Raw genomic sequence first — 23,194 nt, 5'->3', positions numbered from 1 at the left:
ACGAAGTACTTGTCATGTTCGACGACAGCGTCGTGGATTCGACTGTCCAGCACCATTCCTCTTTTGGACGAAGTACTTGTCATGTTCGACGACAGCGTCGTGGATTCGAATGAATAACGAACGCAACATTCTGAATCTTCGATGAAAATAATGAAGAGGATATGTTGGTGTGTCAGCAAAATAATCTTGGAACAACCGATTGTGGCCTTCCAGTCGGTATCGATGGAGCACGATACGTCTTTTGTGTTGAACTGAAGTTGGACCTTTCCCTTGTTCTTCTTCCTCGACGACAGCAGCTCCCATAAGAAAGAACGTCTTCATCATTTCATCATCGTTAGAGCTAGATGAGCTAGACATTTTGTTCTGGGATACGATTGGTTGAGGTGAGAAGGCATCGAATTTTATAGGAATCAGTCGGTTAACGGTCAAAGTTTGCGATACCTCGAAGTTCGTGCCCAACCTCGAAGACCGCGAGCTACCTCGAAGACCGTGTGCGTTCCCTCGAAGACTGCGGGTTACCTCGAAGACCGTGTGCATTCCCTCGAAAGCCGCGGGTTACCTCGAAGACCGTGTGCGCTCCCTCGAAGACCATGGGTTACCTCGAAGATCGTGTGCGCTCCCTCGAAGGCCATATCCAACGGTTAGAAATAAAATACAAGAGGTTTAAATATAATTAAAAGTAATGGGTAAAATATTAAAATAGAAGATGGGTTTTTTTGATATTGTTGGAGCTCCTAACTAGGAGTTTGTTGGAGCTCCATAAAATAAGGAGATGCTCCCGAGGCCTATTTTAATAATTTTTTATACCAAAATGCTTGAGAGCTCTTAAGAGCTTGCTGACTAGGACTCCTAACTGGGAGCTTGCTGGACTTGCTCTGAATGAATGAGGGGATCTTTTGAGGATTTTGTTGGAAGGGAGAAGGAAACGGACGGTGGCGTTTAAGCCAAATGTTTTTTTTTTTTTTTTTGAATTTGAACTGGGTTCTTCTCGGTAGCGATGGAATGCCTCCTTCGATTGCTCGCGTCGAATTTGCTCTCCGTTGACAATCCGACCGTCTTCTATCTCGTGGGAACGATGAACTTCTGTGGAAAGTTTAATAGATAACTCTGAATGAGTTTAAGAACTCTGAACGAGTTAGAACTCTGTTAATAGAGTTGTTAGAACCGAAAATTCGGTTAATGCCCAAGTTATTATAACCGAAAATTCGGTTAATGACCAAGCTGGTATTCTGTTGTTGAAGAATCCTCTCAGATTTGATCTCCTGAATTTGATTCAAAAATCCTATCTCCAAGGATTTTACTGCTGCTGCTGTCGAATCACCAAACCTGAGTGGTTGAGATCCTGAAAATCCAACCTGCTACCAACTCTTCCATTCCAAAAAGTCAGCCCTTAACTCAGTTGAGTTTGTTGAGTTTTTATAGGGGGATCAGGGGTTGTAACTGCCCTCTAAATCCGCTCCTGAGTGGGCGTGATTTCCTCAGATCGTGGGAAAAACAGTTCTAAAACCGTTCGACTCGTGTTTGAACGAGTCAAACGCCCAATCTGACATTCAGAACCCCAACTTCGTGTCTTAGAATTGAGACGCGAAGTTGGGTATTGGTTGAACATTGATGAACGCGAGGGTCGCTCGCGTTTTGATTTGTTATAGTTTGGGAACGCGGGGGTCGGTGTTGGTTGAACCCCTACGAACGCGAGGGTCGCTCACGTTTAGCTTGTGCTTGGAAACGCTGGGGTCGCCTGCACTTCCAGAATTGTAACGCGGGGATGCATCCGCGTTTTAGAAGGAGCTAGTTGACTTGTAACTTCTTCTGTAAAGCGTTGCAAGGACCGTTGTTCAGTAATCCTAGCTTTAGCTGTTGTGGAGTGTGAAAGTCGTCAGATTGTAACTTTCACTGCAGAATGTGAAGACTGCTGAATAGAGTTTTCATCAGTTGTCAGAAGTGTCATTGAATTGTAACTCTTCTCGATCTATGTGAAAAGTCCTCTATTTGCAGCTTTCGATTGTCAGCGCGAAAGCTATTTGATTGTAGCTTTCGTTTTTGGAACTTGACGGGAATCAACATCCATAGTGTTTTTAGATGAATATTTGCCCACAGCTTTCTACCAAAAAACTCACCAACTACGTCCAACCTTTTATTTCTAAAATCATTACACTGCTCATCAGCATCTCTAATAGTTGCTAATATAATATTAGTCATGCTGTTGTCGCAACCATCAAGATCAATCATCTCAGAAATGAGGCCGTGTTTGTAGCGATTGTAGAATTGCGAATACAGTGATTAGAAAGTCGTCTGATTGTGACTTCCATTGTCGGAGCTTGATAGGGATCATCTATCCATTGTGATTTTTAGACAGCCTACAGAACCCTCTCCAAAGTTTTTAAAAGTTCGCGGTTGACTAAGACGAATTTTCGGAATACTTTGGATCCCAAAATTTAGTAGATCGATTGCTCATTCCGTCTGATCGAGCCAGATGATTTCATTGTTGTTAATTATAATCTATCTGTACTTTTCTAATAGACTCCCCAGTGGAGTCGTTTGTTTCTTCTCGGCTTTGGTCGCCTTGATGATTGCTGTTAGCTCTTCTTTTATTCATCTGGGGCCGTGTCGTAGCCTTGGTAGTTAAGAAGCTGCTATCATAGCGGTCCAAACATAGAGATAATTTCTGCATTTGAGGATTGGAACGCGTGGGTGAGCACCGCGTTGGAGAATTTGAACGCGTGGCTGAACCTCGCGTTTGGAAGTCCAAACAACTCGAACGCTAGGGTCGAGTTTGGGCGGGATTCTGGCCTCGAATCCCGTCCGTTATGATTTGACAGCTCACAGCTGTCTATAAATAGACCGCTGGAGGTCAAATCAAAAGTCATTCGACTCTTCTTGAAACTTTAACGAAACATTTCGTTTTCTTCTCCGGTGAAAACTGCACATCTCCTCCGACGAAATTCCATGGCGCCCAAGAAGCCAGTCGCTCCTCGTCCTTCCAAGTCCGATGCCGCTGCGGCTCGAGGGTCGGCAACGTCAGCGCCGGCCAGGCGAATGTGACGCCCCAGCTTCCTTTGATTGGCGGTGAGTATGACCTCCGTGGTCATTAAACTTGCTTCGGCAAGTTCTGATCTTGAGATCAACGAGGAAACTCGTTTCAATAACGCGGGGCTGGACTCCGTCGTTTAATCTCTTTTGACGAGGGGTTCGACCTCCATGTCTCAGATTCTTGACGCGAGGGTCGACTTGCGCGTCTGAACTTTCTGACGCGAGGTTCGACCTTCGCGTCTGAGATTTTTGGACGCTAGGTTCGACCTTCGCGTCCAAGCTTATCTGACGCGGGAGTCGATCTTCGCGTCTGAGCTTTGTTTTTGCCTTGTCTAAATTTTCTTTATTTTGCAGTATGTCATACCAGTGAGCCTCTTCTTTTCCGCCACCATTTCGGGCATGAAGGTGGTGCGGACATGAACATGACATTCAGCTCGCGCCAAGAACTCCCAGTTTTCCAAATTAGGGAGAAGAGTCGCGTAGAATTAATTACCCAAGCTTCTCCTGAGACTCTTAGGACATTGGTTATGGACGCTCGACTTGAAAGCCCAAGCCGTAAGCCAATAGTCAAACATGGATACCTCTTCGGGGACTTTGTTGACTTCGAAGCAAGCACTGCTTATGATGGGGACTATAAGTGGCTGCGGAAAGTTGGGGACCGCAACCTTTTCTTGCCCAATATGGAGAGGATGTTCCCCATATCTTATTTCCAGTGTGTTCGTCCCAAGAGCGTATTGGATTAAGGCCTCTGGTTAGATCAGTGACGGGTGGTCGCTCTTGGCACTCTGACTTTTCACTGGGCGTCCGCACAGTTCGTTATAAACGCGCAGGGACGCTTTACGGCCGGGTTTATTTCGCATTAAGGAGTATCCCCTTGGCGAAGCAGTGGCCAGTCGGCAAATACCTTTTGTCAAGAGGTTTGTGGCCCGAAGAAGGAGCAGTTTCCCACCGCAAAGGATTTAGGCAACTCCTGGCGGATGGTTCATTCTCCGGTGCTGACAGGGTGGTGGACTCGGAATGACCAAGTTCGTTTTGGATGAATTGGTACGTACCTCTTGCTCGAGCTGGATTGCTAGGTTCCTGTGCGGGCTACTAAGTTCGGGATTATCCAGAAGCCCACTTTCCACTCTTTTCATCAATCTGGAGAAGTATAATCCTGAGACTTGCCAACTTTCTTCACCCCTGGGGGAGTTAGGCTTCGCTCTTCACGAGATGCACGAAGTCTCGGGTCTCATTCTTGGGGATTTGTCGTACGAAGAATTTGTTCCGGGATCCGCGGAACTTAAAATTTTAAAGAAAACCAGCCCCGAAATTTATGCCACTCTTTGGGAAGTCATGTGTCACTTCCACATTTGTATGCAGCAGACGGGGGCCCGTGGAAGCGGCATTAAACAAGTGTCTTGGGCAGAATATTTATTCCAGAACTTGACCACTAAAGGAGCCTCTGTGACCCGATTGCCTGCCAGTACTTTGGAGGAAGTTCAGGCTCGTATTGACGACGCTACCTCCCATTACACCAACGAGGCTAAGGAAGATGTTTTCCCGGCTCATACAGAGTTTGAAAGCTTCCATTATCAAGCTCTAATTCTAATTTCCGACACAGCGCTGCTGGCCGGGTTCTTGATGCTGTGGCTCAAACGTTGCGTCGTTCCTACTAGGCCGGTCGATGCCCTTGCCATTGAGGTGGTCTACCCAGCTGTCCTTTTGGCACATGGGAGATCTGTGAGCCTCATCAATGCTATGGTGGGTTGTTTGCAGTATGGATTGCGGGAGTTGGCCTCTGACTTCGTTGATATTACAGAGGTGGAGTCTGAGGGTCACAAGGCTTTCAAAACTCCCAATCCCAGGGTGCCAATGCCATATACCTATTTGATGGCTTGGTATGTGCTTCACTGTCCTCCTTTGATGAGTGCAGCCTCTCCTCCGGGAGACTCATTCATCCTATTTGTGCAGCGACTAGAATCTGTGAAATGGGAAGGGGGGGGGTACATGGTTAGAATTCGCCAAATCTTAGCGCGAGACACCCACTTCCATATCTACCGCTGTTTCCCTGATTTCGAGGGCGGTGTCTATGGCGCGGAATATCAGGACGTAGCAGGTCCTAACGGATTCACTCATCTGAGCGGGGGTGTTTTCCATTGGCTTCTCTCCATCAGGCCAGGCTACTTGATTTTCCGGCAAGGCGTCAACTGTTTCATCGAGCCCTACCAACCCTATAGGTTCGCTCGTCAATTTGGGTATGATCAGTTGTACGTCGGGAACCCTCGTCCTTAACTCTCAATTATAGGCAATTTATATGAAGGAGCCAGGGCTTGGTATTATTCTGTGGCAGGTTGTACCAAGGCCATCTTCAGGCTTCCCCACAAAACACCCAACTCCTACACTTCCATAAGCTTCTGTAATTGGTATTTCGCCGCTTCTCAGACTCCCAATTACAACCTGAATACATCTTGCCTAAAAACATTAGGCATATGTATGCTTTAAGGAAGGGGTCCAAAACATCCCGCTTGAGAGGGATTGATGAGTTCCTATCCATCGAGAATCAGCCGGGTGGGCAGGAAGAGGAACAGACAGCTGAGCCTGCTCCAGGGGAAGAGCAACGAGTGGTTGATCCTCCCAGGAACAGACAGCTGAGCCTGCTCCAGGGGAAGAGCAACGAGTGGTTGATCCTCCCACAACGAGAGCAGCGGGGAAAAGGCAACGAGTGGTTGATCCTCCCACAACGAGAGCAGCGGGGAAAAGAAAACTTTCTGCAGATGAAGCCGGCCAGTATGATAAGCAGATTCGTCAAAAACTGTTGGTTGATTCTCCCCCCAAAGGCCAACAAAAATCCAAGTTGATGGGTGATGCCATCAGAGCCGCTGAAGATGAAGAACAATAGGAATCATCTCTGGCAGGCCTGCCGCATAGAGCGGGACTTCGTTCTCATGGCCCAGCCCTATCGGGCGAAGTTTCTTCTTATCATCCTCCCGAGGGTGAAGAGGACGAATTAATGGCTGCAGATGCAGAATCTGCTCCAGTGATGGACCTCCCTAAGTCTCCGGCATTAGAACCAGGGGGTCTTGAAGAGAATCCATCCCCTCCTCCTTCAGCATTAATGTCACAAGCTGGTGATTTAATTCCTAGTCCGACAACGGGACTCATGAAGAGACCAGCTGCTGGCACAAAATCTTCCTGAACCCTCAGCTACTCGGGATGATGAGGAGCGAGTTGATTATAAAGACTCCTCGATTGGTGATATAGCTGACGAAGATAGAGGTGATGAGGATGCTGATGTTGGCAACATGTCAGGTGGTGGTGAAGATGATGAAGAGCATGATTCCATAGATGACATCACCACTTTTGACGATGCTCCCAAGGTCCCATCTGATAAAGTATCTGGTTATACTCCTTTTCACATCTCCGGTAAGCCTAGTTTTCTTCGACTTCTCCGTGTTCTGACCCTTTTTTCGTGCAGGTTCTCCTTCTCCAGGGACTACTGCTGCTACTACTTCAGAGCAAGAACCTGCGCAGATGTCGGCTCCTTTAGAAGAGCAATGTTTACCTGGTTCTCCTACGGTAATCGTTCCTCCTGCAGCATTGCTTGAAACTATTGCCGCAACTCCTCCTCTAGAACAGCAGCTCGTGCAGGTGTCAGCTCCTATGCAAGAGCAGCCCCTGCCTGCCTCATCCACTGTAGCTGCTTCACCTACAGCACTGATGAAGATCTCGCTTGTGCCCACAGAGACCGGACCAAGCGCGTCTCCGGCGAGGACAATGATGGCTCTGACTTCAAGTCCTTCGCAATTGAATGTTTCAGTTGCCTCCGTGACTTCTACACCCAAATCACTTGTTAATCCATACTTTGGCACGTCCACTTCTGGGGTCGTCGAGTCGTCCTCCATTACTTTTTCCAGTCCAACGGATGCTCCTGACTTCCTCTATATTTCCTTGAGCTACTTAAACAGTCTCGTGAGGAAGGTAATCGAGGTTGTCACAGCTGGTCGAGGCTGCTTTGATTCTTTTAAGTATCTCTTAGAAGCGGGCTTAAATGGGGTCAAAAGTGTGGGCAATGCCCATTGCTTTGAACGTTGTTCGGAATCCATTTCTCACTTAGAAGCCCGGCTCAAACATTTGGAAGCCCTCAGCCATGCAGACATTCAGACACAGATCGTGTCTACTTTTGCTGACCTCCAAGTTGAGGAAGTGACTCGACGTGAGGTAATTGAGCGAGGTCTGGCTGAAAAAGATCTTCAAGTCACGCATTTGCGAGAACAAAGCGATCTGAGATGAAAAGAACTAGAGCTCTCTACTGCTTCTTTGGACCTTATTCGTACAAAACTTGTCGAGGCTGAGGCGGAGGTGCTGAGATTGAAGGCCCATCTTTCTCGCGAAGAAGCCATTGTTAATATACTTGGGGCCAAAAATGTAGACACTCTTTTGGATTACCATAAGGAAGCTCAGGCTCTCGAAAGAGCGAAGAAGGAGGCAACCGCTGAAGTGGCACCCACTGAGGATGATCTGCAGAGGAAGGCTGAAGCCGTTGTGCGAGCCAGTCATGAGGAGAAGCTCTCTGATGCCAAAGCTCAACTTGCTTCTTTTGACTTGACCTTGTACTATTCTTTTTCTTAAGAACAGCTTTGTATCACTTTCTTTTGATTTCTGAATAAAAAGTGATATTGACTTCTCATTGTTTCTTGCATTTATCATGTTTTGATTTTAAGTACAAGTCACGAGAAATGTCTGAGATGTATTCCTGACTTAGAATAGATCTCCACAATGGTTCTAATGCAGAAAAACTTCCTTTATTATCGTTTAAGATAACTACAAAAGTTTCAAACTGTTGAGGATGAAAATTTTATTATTTTCCAGTAATGGGGTTGACTAGTAGAATTCTTCCTGTGTTATTTCTGCTTTGAACACTAAAAGAAATCTATGAGTGCCAGAGGTATAGTTTTAACTTGGTAGGGGGATTATTGCGATCGGGGCAATTTTGACGACTTACCGTTCTATTGACGAGAATCGATAAGTTGATTTTATCAGAGGTGTGATTTTAACGTGACAGGAGAAATATTGCGATCAGGGTAATTTTGAGGACTTATCGTTCTATTGACGAGAATCGATAAGTTGATTTTGTCAGAGGTGTGATTTTAACGTGACAGGAGAAATATTGCGATCGGGGCAATTTTGAGGACTTATCGTTCTATTGACGAGAATCGATAAGTTGATTTTGTCAGAGGTGTGATTTTAACGTGACATTTGTGGGGAAAGAATATCATAGCGTCTCACTGGGGAGAGCTGCTAAGTGTTTTATCATCGGAGCGATGAATTGTGATACTTGTAATTTGAACAAGATTTTGGGGAAGTTTGTTACCCTACTGAAAATAGGTTATTTATTGCTCCGCTGAGGAGAGCTAATAAATTGACAATGATTTGAAGACTTATCATTCTATTAATGAAAATCAATAAGTGGATTCTAACAGAGAAGCCATAGCCGCGTTGGTATTGATGCCAGCTAACCTTAGACTCTGTATGGATGATGATCATCTGTGGTGTAATATTAACCCAATGATAATTTAGATTCTGCTGAAGAGATACAGAGGTTTTGATTAACACTCCATTAAGCGGGTTCACAAGTGCAGGTTCTTCATTTAGAAGAATTACAACGCTGAGGTGACCTTCACGTTTGATGTTTGAAACGCGAGGTTCGGGCCTTCGTGACGCTGGCTCGAGCTTTGCATTTGGTAAACTGAACGCGATAGTGAGCTTCGCGTTTCAAAGATGGTTGGGATTCTCTCCTAGAATCCCGTGCCATCTTAACAGCTTGACGGCTGTTATAAATAGACCTGAGTGGTCACGTCAAGAGTCACTTGACTCTCAAAACTCTTCGGCTATTTCTTAGAACGAGAACTCTCGTTTGATTACGGCAAGATCTCCGACGAACTTCGTCTCTCTCATTCAAAAGAATTTCCTCCGATCGACTGCATCAATGGCGCCTCGGAGAACGAGCTCTAACTCCAAGAAAGTCGCCGGAGCGACCTCCGAGATGCCGTCGGCTGAGGACGCCGGCGGTGTCCTTGTCCATGCGGGAACTTTGCCGTCGACATCGCCGCCGCAGGGGCCTCCCTGTCGTGGTGAGTGCTGACCGAAATAACTTGCCTTGGCAAGTTCTTTGACAACCCTAGATGGGTTCTTGATAACGAGGAAGATGACTCGTTTTAACTCAATGAAAACGCGGGGTTGGGATCCCATATGGGTCTCGACCCTCGCGTTCAAGTTTTTCAACACGAGGTTGACTCTCGCGTTTGAGACTTCTGACGCGAGGTTCGACCTTCGCGTTGGAGATTTTAACACGAGAGTTTAACCCTTTGTGTTTCAGACTCTGTCTTTATGTCGATAGTTCGCTTCTAGCCGCTAACCTCTGCTTCTGATTGTGCAGTGCTTCTCCCAAACGTGCCGCTTTCACAAGAGCATCATTTTGGATACATCGGTGGACCGCCGCTTTCACAAGAGCATCATTTTGGATACATCGGTGGACCTGACGCGAATGAAATATTCAGTCTTCAGAGCAGAATTAATACATCGGTGGACCTGACGCGAATGAAATATTCAGTCTTCAGAGCAGAATTCCATTGTGTACCTTCCCTGATTCGAAAAGAGCAGAAATGATTAAATTTCCTCAATGCTCTACTCTCAGGGTTCTGATAACTAACTTAGACTTGGAGACCCCTGTCCGTCATGCACAGTTTCCTAAACCAGCATTCATATTTGGAGATCGCATACCAGTCGATGATCATCTCACATATGTGGAAGATTCAAAGCTGCTACGGAGAGTTGATAGTCGCCTTTTATTCCTCCCCAACATGAAGAGGATGTACCCACTCTCCTACTTTTTGAATGTGAGCTGCCGCCGGGGTTTGACCTTCGACATAGTAAAGGAGAAGGAGAACGTGTCGCTTGGATTTGGTCGGCGAGCTCGTACACAAATTGGGGGACAACTCAAGGGGTTAAGACCTGGTTTGTTTGAGAAGAAGGAGCTGGTTCCGAAGATGCCACGTCTAGCGAACATCTTTATCCGCCAATTCCTTGCAATTCAGGGTGAATTCTCTACCCAGACATTTAGATCCCCCGGATGGGTCTGTTCTGGAGAAGGAGGTTGGTGGACCCGTATGGTTGACTTTGTTCTTGAGGAGCTTAAGGAATCGCTCGCTCAATCGGGTCTCACAATTCCTGTATTAGCTGTTCGACGGGGAGTTGTGCAAAGTTTCCACAATTTCTTCGCTATGTTGGAGAAATATAACCCGGACAGCTACACATTTTTCACACCTGCGGGAGAGTTAGGTTTTGCTCTTCATGAGATGCAGGCGGTGTCGGGGCTGCCGCTCGGAAAAATGCCTTACGAGGAGTTTATTCCCACCACCGAGGAGCTTTCCTTACTGAAGGAGTCGCACCCGGTAATTTACTCTACTTTCTGGGAATTGATGTGCCACTTCCACATATGTACCCAAGTCTTTGGGATGCGTGGAGGGGGCATTATGCATACCACGTGGGGGAATACCTCTTTCAGAATTTAAACCGGAAAGATGTAGCCGTATCTCGGGTTACTGTGATCTCTCATAAGGATGCCAAAGCTCGGATTAAAGCTTCCAGTGCTATCTATAAGACAGAGCATGCAGAGGATGATTTTGAAGCTGGTGCCGAGTTTGAAAGTTTTCACTACCAAGCCACAGTTCCTATCTCTGACACGGCTCTACTTGCAGGCTTCTTCATGATTTGGTTGAAGCGGTGTGTGGTACCGTCAAGACCAATAGAGGAAATATTAGCTGAGGTTGTGTACCCAGCTGTTTTGCTAGCGTATGGGAGACCTGTGAGTCTCCTTACTGCTATGGTTGGTTGTATTCAGAACGGCCTGAGGGTGTTGACTTCAGAACTTCTCAGCGCCTCGAGGGTCAAAGCTACTAAGAAGAAAGCTGGGAAAGCTCCTCAACCACGTGTTCCAGTGCCGTATACATATCTAGTGGCCTGGTTCGTGTTGCATTGCCCTTCATTGATGACGGGAGTATATGAGGGCGATGACGCTTATATTCCCTTTGTACAGAGACTGGAGTCGGCCACGTGGACTAATTCTTATATAGTCAGGGCTCGACAACTTCTATCCTGGGAGGACAATTACCGGATTTTCGGTTACGCTCCTAATTTTGACGGAGCTGACGTGGAGGATGCCCGCTTCATGGACTTGCTTTTTGAGGGCTCGTCTTCTTTGGAAGAGGGCACATTTAGCTGGCTTCTTATGATCAGGTTGAGCTACCTGGTCTACCGCTTGCGGGAGAAGTGCATAATCGAGCCTTACATGCCTTCTCGGCTCGCCAGACAGTTTGGATATGACCAACTCTATGTTGGCAATCCTAACTTGGCGTTAGCTCAGATTGGGAATTTGTATGAAGGAGCTCATGCATGGTACTTCTTCTCCGCCGGGGGAACCCATGCGCAATTCACCTTACCCAACTCACTGCTTGGCTGCTCTACTGTTATGGATTTCCGCCAGTGGTTTGCTGAAGTTTCTCAGATCCCGGAATATGATATTTATACTTCATGTATAAATGAGATTCGAGAATTGTATCGTTCGAGGAGCGGTTCTACGAGTACTCGTCTGCCAGGGATGGAAGAGTACCTATCTTGCGAACAGGAAGCGACCGGAGCCGTTAAAGCTCCTAGGGACTTGTCCACCACAGATCCTTCTGAGGAAGAGGTTCCTATTGGGATCGGAGAGGGAAGACCAATTGCTAATTCTCCCGAAGAAAAGACAACTGAGGAGATTCTTGCAGAAGAGCCTGTTCCTAAACCTCGTTCTTTAAGATCGGGTAAGAAGGCTCTTTCTGCTGCTGAGCAAGGCGAATACGACAGGAGAATTCGTAAGCGAATACCTGTCATGGCCAAAAATTCCAAAAAGGCCAAATTAATGGGGGATGCGATGAAATCTGCGCCCGTTGAGCGTTTCACTGATGGAGAGGACGAAGTGCCCCAATCAACCCCTTCTATTCCTGAGGACGCTAGAGTTGGAGAGGTATCGCCCATATAAGGTTCTGAATCCGCTCCTCTTTCTCTTTCGCGAGACGAAAGTGCATGTAAGGGCCCTTCTTCCGAAGTTGCTCCATCATCCATTTAGGATGAACACACAGGTCCGATCTATCCAACCATTCCCCCTCCACGCTCGAGAGCTCTGAAGAAATTAATTGAGGAACTGGAACGTTGGATGCAGACAATTGTTAATATTGTCAGTGTTGAAGGAGCTTCTTTCGAAGATTGTGAACCCATCTTGACCCAATGCTTAGACGATATCAAGAATAAAGGGGATGCATCATGGACTGAGCACTGTCAGGGGGGAATCGCTCTCTTGAAGGTAGAATTAGCAACTTTCAGGGAGCTGCAGCACACCAATTTAGATTCTGAAGTGGAGCCGGCTCTTTCCTTGGCGATAATCTCCAGAGCACATCACCCAGGGACTCTTCGCAAGGACTTGTCTGACAAAAAGGCCCGCATATCAGCTTTAAGGAAGCAGCACTCTGTAGCATATGCTAAAATCAAAAGTGTTGCTTCTGATATCCGCGGTATCGAAGAGACTATCGCTTGATTAGAGGCCGAGTTGGACCAGAAGAAAGCCCAATTGGCCCACTATGAGGATGTCAGAAAAGAGCTTGAGCATCAAAGTGGCCAAATTTATACAGATTTTTGCCGTACGCTCCACGCGACTGAGCGGATTCGCAAAGATATTGTTGTTGCCGCTCCTGTTGAAGCAGAACTCAGAAAAGAGATTGAAGAACAAGTCCGAGCGGCTCACCAGAAGAAACTTTCTGCCTTCAAGTCTAGGCTAAAATCTCTCAAGTTAATGAGGCCTGATGTTTAGATCTCGTCCTGTTCTTGACTAAGGAATTTTGTATCGTTTTCATTTTGTTTGTCATCATTTTGTATTTAGATTAACAAAGTTGAATGAAAAGGATATCACTTTGCCTTCTATCATCTCTTTTGCTGAAATCTGGTTCCAGACAATAGAAAATAAAGCTAATGCTATCGAAATTCTCTTTATTATTTATTTAGAATAATTCCATCAAATTACAATCGTCAGAGGTGTAGTGTTAACATAACGAAATACAAGATAGAATTACACTAAGAATAGGCAACCCCTAGCCTAATTTAGCTGGGGTTTAGGGGGGCTATATGACCTACGGGAAATATCTTTTCAGGAACTTCCCATTGATTGGCATCATGAGCCTATCTCCTTCTTGGTTGATGAGGCGATATGCTCCATTCGAATAGACTGATTCTATTACGAATGGCCCTTCCCATTTAGGATTGAACTTCCCTTTAGTTTTGTGTGTCATCACCATGGGTCGTCTGTTGGCCAAAACTAGATCGCCTTTCTTGAAAATCCGTTCCTTAACCTTTTTGTTGTAGGCTTTGGAGATACGGGCTTGATATAACTCGATCTGTTGCTGAGCTTGAAGTCGTTTGTCGTCTAAGGCTTCAAGTTCTTACAGACGTCATTGATATTTTTCTTCTTCTGTTAGCCCGGTTGTAATAGCAACTCTCAGAGAAGGGATCTGGATTTCCAATGGCAATACAGCCTCGCAGCCGTATACCAAAGAGAAAGGTGTGCCTCTTGTAGAGGTCCTTACTGTCGTGTGATAAGCCCACAGACATTCACCAAGTCTTTCATCCCAATCGCGCCGGCTTTTGGAAATAAATTTTTTGAGAAGCTTCACTATGGTTTTGTTAAAAGCTTCTACAAGACCATTTGCTTGTGGATAATACACCATAGATGCAACACTTTGGATTCTAAGTTTGTCACAAAATCTTTGAAACCCAAAGCTAAAGAATTGTGTCCCGTTGTCGTGAACTATTCGTCTCGGGACTCCAAAACGGTAGACGACGTGATGCTTGATGAACTTAATTACATTTGAAGTCTTGACTTCTTTCAACGGGATTGCCTCCGCCCATTTGGAGAAATAGTCGGTTACGCCTAGAATGAACCGGTGTCCTTTGGACGTCGGAGGGGAAATCGGTCCGACGATATCCATACCCCACATTTCAAATGGCCAAGTCGCCGATGTGGGATGTAAGTTCCCTGGTGCTTGGTGGATGAAGTCTCCATGAATTTGGCACGCGTGACAACGTTTAGCATAGTCAACTGCGTCTGAAAACATCTTCGGCCAATAATAACCGATTCGTCGGAGGTGATCTCCTAATTTAGCTCCAGGCTGATGAGCTCCACACATTCCGTCGTGAGCTTCTTTGAGGGCTTCTTTCGCTTCCTTTCGGGAAAGGCATCGAAGTAAGATTCCATCATGTGATTTACGATACAGGACTTGAGAAACTGCATCGTAATAGAATCGGAGAGCTTTTCGTTTAATTGCAGCCGCTTCCTTATGTTGGCCTTCTTGTTTTGATGATGTTTAACAAACAATTTACCACTAATGTTGTTTGTCTAGTATTTGTGTTTTCATATTTATTGTAGACAAACAATGTTGATGGAGGATGGATGGAATAGCGCTTCAACGACGATATCCAAAGGAGGTTGGCGGAATTATGGAGTGAAGCATCGTACAATTCAAGTTCAAGATCTAAGTTTAGCTTCATCCGCAACGTGTACCAAGTTGAGCTCAATGAAGATCAAGATCAAGCTTGGGTAATTTAGTATAGGTTTATATTTATGTGTGTTAAGTACGTTAAGCTCAATATCTATACACACACATTTATTGGTTTATTCGTATATATATATATAGTTATATATATATACATAAGTTTTGGTTTCTATGCATATATATAGTTATATATATACATACATATGTTTTGAGTTTTTATGCAATATCATATACACACACGTATTTGGTTTCTATGTATATATATAGTTATATATATACATGCATGGTTTTGAGTTTCATGCTTTGGACACACTTGCAAAATACATGAGTTTTCACAAATGGAAATTCAATTTGAGAAATTCTTTTTCTAACATGTTTGTTTTCATGTTTACAAACATTTCGCAAAGTTTCATCAAGTTTAGAATTGATTTGTTATGTTTAATGGAATTTACAAAATCATGTTTTCGTTCGTGCACATGTTCGTGCATGTTTTACAAAACAGATGAGTTTTCGCAAATGGGAAGTGATATTTGAAAACTTCTTTCTCTGACATGTTTACCTACATGTTTAGAAACTTCCCTCAAAATTTTACTATTTTTGGAGTTGATTTACTGTGCCTAATTGATTTTACAAAATCGTATATGTTAACAGTTTTTCAGAAACTGTAAATTTGTGTTCAAATATTTATTTCTCTCAACTGGGAAAATATTTTTCAGAAATTCTTTCTCTGACATGTTATTCTACATGTCTAGAACATTCTCACAAAATTTCATAATTTTTGGAGTTCATTTACTATTTTAAATTGATTTTACAAAACAGCTGCGCACTGCTACAGTAATCCGGTCGACCGTACCGGTCGACCGAAGTACTGTAGCATCCGACCGTTGCTACAGTAACAGCTAGTTCTGTTTTTTGTTTATTTTAATGTTTTGGGGGTGTTTTTATTGGTTTTTGGGGTTGTTTCATGAGCCTATATATACCCCATGCCCTCATACCTCTAAGGTAACTCAAGAAATGTTTTAAACAAGTTTAAAGAGTTTTAAACAAGGGTTTAAGTGAGTTTTAGTGTTTGTTTGGTTTGAAGATTATTTTCACAAGTGGAGGAGATCATCTTCTTGTTTGGGCTTCATATCTCCATCTCTCCATCTTGATCTAGAGAAGTTTTCCTAAACTCAACTCTAGCTTTTATCTATAATTATTTGTTGATTATCATTTCTATTAAAGCTAGTTTTATATTGAGTTTAGTTTGATTTGATTTACTCTTTGTTTACACACACAACCATTGAGCTTATTGTATTTGCATACATTATATAATTAGGTTGTGGGATAGTGTGACATTGAGTTGAGCCTAATTGAGTTCTCACCTTGTTTTGAGAACAATCATTTGTTATATTTGTGCTTATTGTAAGAATCACTTTGTAATACACTTGTACACCGAGTGAGGAGTGTGTGGTGAGAGTCGGGGATCGTCCCAAGAGGAGTGGCGTCGGTTGATGTGCCTAGGGAGAGGTTGTAACCGAGCACTTGAGGGAGACACGGCTAGGTCCAACACTTAGTGGGTGTAGAGTGTGATTGCAAGAGTGTGAGTTGTAGAGTTTTCGGTTAGCTAGAAAACTGAGTGTGTAGAAGAAGTTCCGGCTTCCAAACCGGATTGTGTTAGTGGATTTCTCCCCGGGAGTGGGGAGCGGAGACGTAGGACGGAAGGTCCGAACTCCGTGATCATTTGATTGTGTTTGAGTGTGCTTTGGCGTTTATTTATATTTGTGCTCATTGTCGTAGAAAACCCAGTTGTGATAGTGGATTTCTCCCCGGGAGTGGGGAGCGGAGACGTAGGACGGAAGGTCCGAACTCCGTGATCATTTGATTGTGTTTGAGTGTGCTTTGGCGTTTATTTATATTTGTGCTCATTGCTCATATCGCCATTGTCTCATTATTTATATCATCCACTATCTTATTTCATATTGTTTACCCTTGTGTTAGTTTCATATCCTTACATATATATCTCATAGTATATCTCTTTGCTAGGATATATTTCATTGTTCATATTGCCTTTATCCTAGCTCATATATTGTTGTATTGCATACTTGCTAGGATAACTTGTTAATTAATTTTAATTGGCATAAAATCGGATTAGATTAGCATAAGACCCTAATCACCCCCCCTCTAGGGTCTAACACCTTAGGATCATCAGGCAAAATTCCATGTAGGGCATAGTCGATGTACGGGAATCGTCAATCCCTAGATTCGAACTCCATAAATGGCGTACAGACTTCTCCCGACGTCTTTTCGTCTGTGTTTTCCTCCATGGGGATCTTGGAAAAGCATAGTTTCTGTCCCACGACTGGAATCGTTGTTTCAGCTCCCGGTGGCAATGCTAATGAAGTTGCCAAGGAGTCTAGAGCATCTGCATACGCATTCTGAGCTCGTGGTACATATTCGATAAAGAAACCTTCGAACTTTTGAGCTTGCTCTAGCACTGCGAAGTAATACGGGATCAAATCCTCATTGTTGACCCTATAGTTTTGATGATGATTTGACAAACAATTTATTACTAATAAGTTTTTTCTAGTGTTTTGTGTTTATGTTCTCTTTTCAGGTATTTCAACACAGCGTTAAAGATTTAAGTTCATCTGCGTGGATTTACCTAGGTATTTGTTTAGTTTACTTACATATATGGTATGATGATATCTAAGCTCAATATATATACACTTAACACGATTTTTGACGTTTTATATCATATAGATGATTTTTCTTAAAACATTGTTAAAATATCTTTATCTCTTGTTTACAGCTCTCTCACGCTTTGCTATATACATATAATTTATGCACAATACATATATAAATATTTACAAGTCCTATGTCAAATTTCACTTTCATAAAAATACATGTTTTCTAAGCATTTTTCAAAAACAGGTAGTTTTCACAAACAAAATTTGTTTTTCCAAAAATTCCTTTTCAAACATGTTCATTTCATCATTTATAAACTTTCCCCAAAGTTTCATTATTTTTGGATATGAATTGATATTTTTAACGAATTTCCAAAAACTGCCCAAAACCTGTTTTCTGCTTTTCAAATGGACTTTTTGGTCTTTTACTTATTTCTAGCTGTTGTATTGGGGTGCTATATATACTCCATTGCTGCTCTTCTTCTATATAATTTTTTTTTCAAGAAATCCAAGTTTGTTGTTTAACAAGTTATTAATCGCGTTTAAGAGCTGTTTAAGAGTTGTTTCATCAATCTGTTTTCAAGAGAAGTTTTTCTACAACAAGAAGAGGCTTTCAAACCCTATTGGAATCATCATTTCTTCAGCTCTTCTTGTTCATTGAGAAGTTTTCTAAACTCTTTCCTATATAGCTTATTATTTCACTTTCATTTGATTAAGCTATATTCATTGAGTTATATTTATTGAGTTTCATTCACTATTATCACACACACTTATTGAGCTTGATATTCTCATATTATATATTGTGGGTTGTAGTGTGGGATTTAGTGAGTGTGAGCTTTATTGTGTTCTCACTTGTTAATTGAGAACAAATCATTGTATTTAACTTTTGTTTGTGAGAATCACTTGTAATACACTTGTACACCGAGAGAAGTGTGAGGAGAGAGAGACGGGGTCAAATCCAATAGGAGTGGCGTCGATTGACGAACCTAGGGAGAGGTTGTAATCGAGCACTTGAGGAGGAGGACACGGGCTAGGTTCCTACACTTAGTGTGTAAAGTGTGTTTGTTGAGTGATTGTGTAGTGTGAGAGTTTTCGGTGAACTTGTAAACCGAGTGTGTAGAAGTTCCGGCTTCCAAACCGGATTGTGATAGTGGATATCTCCTCGAGGTGAGGAGCGGGGACGTAGGTCGTGGGGACCGAACCTCGTGAACATATCGTGTGTCTGTGCTTTGATTGTCTCACATTTTATTTGTGCATTTCCTTATTGTTCTTATTGTTCATATCCATCGCCTGCAAGAACATATTGATCTATATAATTTTAATTGATTTTAATTGGGATTAGATTAGCATAAGACCCTAATCACCCCCCCTCTAGGGTCTAACACTCATGACGTACTTCGTATTCTCCTCGGACTTGATTAACGATGAGCTGAGAGTCACCGTAAGCCTCAAGGTGCTGAACATTAAGTTCTTTAGCAAATTGCATTCCTAATAGCAGAGCATTATACTCGGATACGTTGTTGGTGCAAGGTTTGATTAAGGAGAATCCCCTTGGGATTACGTGGCCATTCGGAGAGATTAATACTACTCCTACTCCTGCGGTGATTGCTCCATGAGGATTTGCTCTGGATGCACCATCGAAGAATAACTTCCACACTTGCATAGCTTCTTGGGTAGCGCAAGCTTCAGCGACCTCGTCAGGTAATTCTTCATACAACTTAGACGTTCCCGATACTGGATGATCGGCTAAGAAGTCTGCCAGTGCTTGACCCTTGACCGCCTTTTGAGGCATGAACTGCATGTCGTATTGTGACAAGAGAATGGCCCATTTTGCAAGCCGACAATTTAGAGATGATGGTTTCGTCATCAGAACTCTCAAAGGATTCACCTTAGAGATGACCTGAATGATTTGTCCAACTAGGTAATGTCGCATTTTTTGAATTGCGAATACCAAGGCGAGACATTCCTTTTCGACCGGATTGTAACGGTGTTCGGCTCCCATCATAGTCCTGCTCAGGTAATAGATGGCTTGCTCTTGACCTTGATCATTGTTCTGGGCTAACAAAGCACCCAGAGAATGATCCATGGCCCTCACATATAACAGGAATGATTTTCCTGATATTGGGGCTACGAGAACTGGCGGTTGAGTGAGATATCTCTTAATCTCCTCAAATGCTCTTTGACACTCAGCATCCCAAACAAAGGATATTTCTTTCTTCATGAGCTTAAAGAAAGGTTGGCAGCGCCCTGAAAGATTTGATATGAATCTTCGAATGTAGGCTAGTCTACCTTGCAAACCTCTGAGCTCTTTGAGATTCTTCGGAGGTGGCATGTCTTGGATGGCACGCACTTTCTCTGGGTCAAGAGAGATTCCTTTGGATGTGACGATAAATCCTAAGAATTTTCCGCTTGATACTCCGAGGAACGATTTTGTCGGGTTCATCTTCAGCTGGTGTGCTCGCATGATCTCAAACACTATCTTCAGATCTGTAAGATGATCACCTTTACATTGGCTCTTTACTGCTATATCATCAACGTAGCACTCGATCTTCTTTCGTAGGTGTTCGTGAAAGATCGTGTTCATTACACGCTGATAAGTTGCACCTGCATTTTTCAGACCGAATGGCATCACTGTGTAGCAATACACTCCCAACGGTGTTCTAAAAGCAGTGTGTTTCTCGTCTTCCGGGTGCATCTTGATCTGATTATATCCGAAAAATCCGTCCATGAAAGACATCCTTTCATATCCGCAGGTGTTGTCGATTATGACGTCAGTGATAGGAAGAGGAAACTCGTCTTTTGGACAAGCTGCGTTGAGATCGCGGAAATCAATGCATATCCGGACCTTACCGTTTTTCTTGGGTACTGGGACAATGTTGGCTACCCAGTCCGGGTGTTGCTCTTCCCTAACAAAACCTGAGTCTATAAGCTTTTTAACTTCTGACTCAATTGATTCCATGATCTCTGGACGAAACCTGCGTTGTTGTTGTTTAACATGTTGAGATGGTGCATGGCAACCTTCGGGTCAAGGCCAGGCATATCTTCATAATTCCAAGCGAAGACATCTATATATTCTCGGATGAGAGATATAAGGTCTTCTTTTTCGGATGATGACAAGTCTTCAGCTATGAATATGGGCTTAGGATCATGTTCATCTCCCATGTTGACTTGGATCACCTTATCTTCAGTGGGTGGTTCGCGTTGTTCGAAGCGCATATCCCACAAAATATTAAGACGTTTGATCCAAGGATCGTTGGTTGACTCGATTAACTCTTCGTCACCCCCTGCATCTTCATCGGGGTGACTAGCTGAAACCATGTTCACAGTCAGGCTTTTAAAGAAAGGTCCAACACTGACGTCGGACTCGTATGAAGATGTTCCGGATGAATGGTCATGACGCAGGTAATTACTGATTTCGTTTTCCGAGGCAGGGGGAGGCGTAACGAAACCCACGCCTCTTTTGGTTTTTTGATAATAGTCCGGAGGTTTTCCTTCAGGAGTGAGAGACATTCGGATTGGGGTTCGTCTTCCTTTCCCGAAGTTCAAGCCCTGTTTCTCATTAAAGTTATACCCCATTCGTTTCATTAAGTATATAGAATTGGGTTCGTGGTAATGGAATTGGGGAACTCCATCATCTTCCTCGTTGTTCGGGTTTGACTTTACCAAAACAGACCGGCTTCTGCCCTTTCCTTTTAGATGGGACTTTGAAGAAAGCCTTCTGTGCGTCCTCCACTTCTTCATCTGAAGCGAAGGATGACTGAATTGGCAAGGTGAACGATGCCTCTGTGCACAGTACGTGCCATGTGTTGGTACCTGCACTAGAATCATTCTCTATTTGTTTATTTTTAGGAGAAACATCAGACAAGTACGCTAAAATGAAATCTTCATTAATGCACCACTCGCTCTCACTCGGTACATTATTATTACTCTCACCCTGACCCATTACATCAAAGTTTAATTCCCAAGGACAATCTTCATCAGGATCTGGCTCGATGTCAGCTTCGTTACCGCTGTCCACATCTTCTTTCTCCTGGGATTCTAGATAGAAGACGGAGTCGGTATGGAAGTTTTCCACCCATCGGAAGGGGTATTTTTCTACAATTAAGGTTCGAACTTCGCGCTTGTTATTGGCGTACTTCATGACTTGATGCAGAGTAGATGGGACAATACGGTTTGCATGTATCCATGGTCGTCCTAGCAAAAGATTGTAGGACGTGTCCGCATCTATGATGTAGCATGCTACTTCAGACTTAAGATCTCCGATCTGGCATCTGAGCTTGATCTTTCCCAGAGGTCGGGTGCTGTTTGCATTGAACCCAAAGATAGTAGTCTGGGTGGTGTGCAATCGGTGCATAGGAATCCCTAAGACCTGCATGACCCTGTAAGGCATGATGCTGAGTGCTGAGCCTGGGTCAACTTGAACACGACTGATTTCGGAGGATCCAATATACCCTATGTAGTACAGTGGTCGGTCATGCTCGTGCTTGACTTGCATATCTTCCTGAGTGAATGATATGCATGGTAGACTTCTCGCTTCTTGTAGGCATTGCAGACAAGGTTGATCTTCAGAAGCTTCAGGGATCGGAGTGACTTGAGTAATGAAGCTCTCCGTATTCTTTAAGGCTTCGATCAGAGCTTCCTTGGTAGTTTTGGACAACCTCAGGAGCTCATATAGAGTAATCCTGGCCGGTATATTGGCCAACTGAGCCATGACATTGAATTGGAAGGGAGCGCTCGACTCCCCTGATTCTTGGTGGAGATTTTTGTTGAATCGAAGCTCCTTTTGTTTCCCCTTATCAACCGGCTTTTTCGGGACAGAACCCCCAGCGTCTTGGTGTTGTTCCTCAATTTCTTGAGCATTCTGGCCGTAGTCTTTCAGATAAGTTTTTCCTGACCGAGTGTCAGGGTTGTCTCCTGGGTATGCTGCCAGGGTAATCCTCTCCTCTTCTGAATCAGTAAGAGGTTTGAGGTGGTCATCATTTTCAGTAATGGAGGGGCTAATCATGTTGGAAGACTTAGCCTTGCCTCCCTTCTTTTTGGACGAGGTGTTCGTCCATTCTTGATCTCTTAGCAGATCAGGGTGGACCCACATGATTTCCCCTTTTGGGGTAGTGAGGGGTACCAACCCCCTGTCTTTTTGACTATGCAAGTCAACATTCTTTAAGTGTATTTCTCCCTTGCGAATGGGGACAACGCCGTTCGCAGTTACCACCGGGGGGAAGTCACCAAATTGGACCGCTATCATATTGGTGGATACGGTCTTCTGCTCAGGTTTTAAGGTGAGCACATTAGCATTTACCAAATTCTGCAAGATGTCTTTGAAGACATAGCATTTTTTGGTAGGATGTCCAAGGAATCGGTGATTACGACAATAATTAGGGTCATCCACTTTCCCTGCTTCATCCGGCTTCCTGATCTCAGGCAATTGCAGCTTGTTGTTCTTTCGAAGCAACTGGAATAAGGTATCCACATGCTCCTCTTTAAACGAACATTGCTTGGGCGCACTTTGTTGATTGGGCGCCTTGCCTTGCTTATTAGGCGGTGGTACTCACGTGTAGTCAGCTGCTAAAGTCTCTTTTCCCTTAGACCGCTGGGCATTTTGCTGATTGCGTTGCTGCTGCGGCTTGGGTTGCGGCACTTCTTCAGCTTTAACACGTGCCACTATCTCTTCAGCTTGTTCTCCTTGTGAAACTAGTTGTCTGCAGGAGCGACACTCTGCTACCCCCATCTGAGCAAGGAGCTGGGTTTGTAGGTTGTGCCTGCAAGTTTCAACCAAAGTTGATTGGGTCATACCTGAGGGGCATCGCAATGCCATGCTGCGGAATCTTTCCACATAGGCCTTGATGGACTCTCCTTTTCTTTGCTTAGTGGCGAGAAGAG

Source organism: Asparagus officinalis, chromosome 2 (genome assembly GCF_001876935.1).
Source record: "Asparagus officinalis chromosome 2, Aspof.V1, whole genome shotgun sequence".
NCBI lineage: Eukaryota > Viridiplantae > Streptophyta > Magnoliopsida > Asparagales > Asparagaceae > Asparagus > Asparagus officinalis.
The sequence above is the reverse complement of the archived record's forward strand: the minus strand, read 5'-3'. Positions refer to the sequence as shown.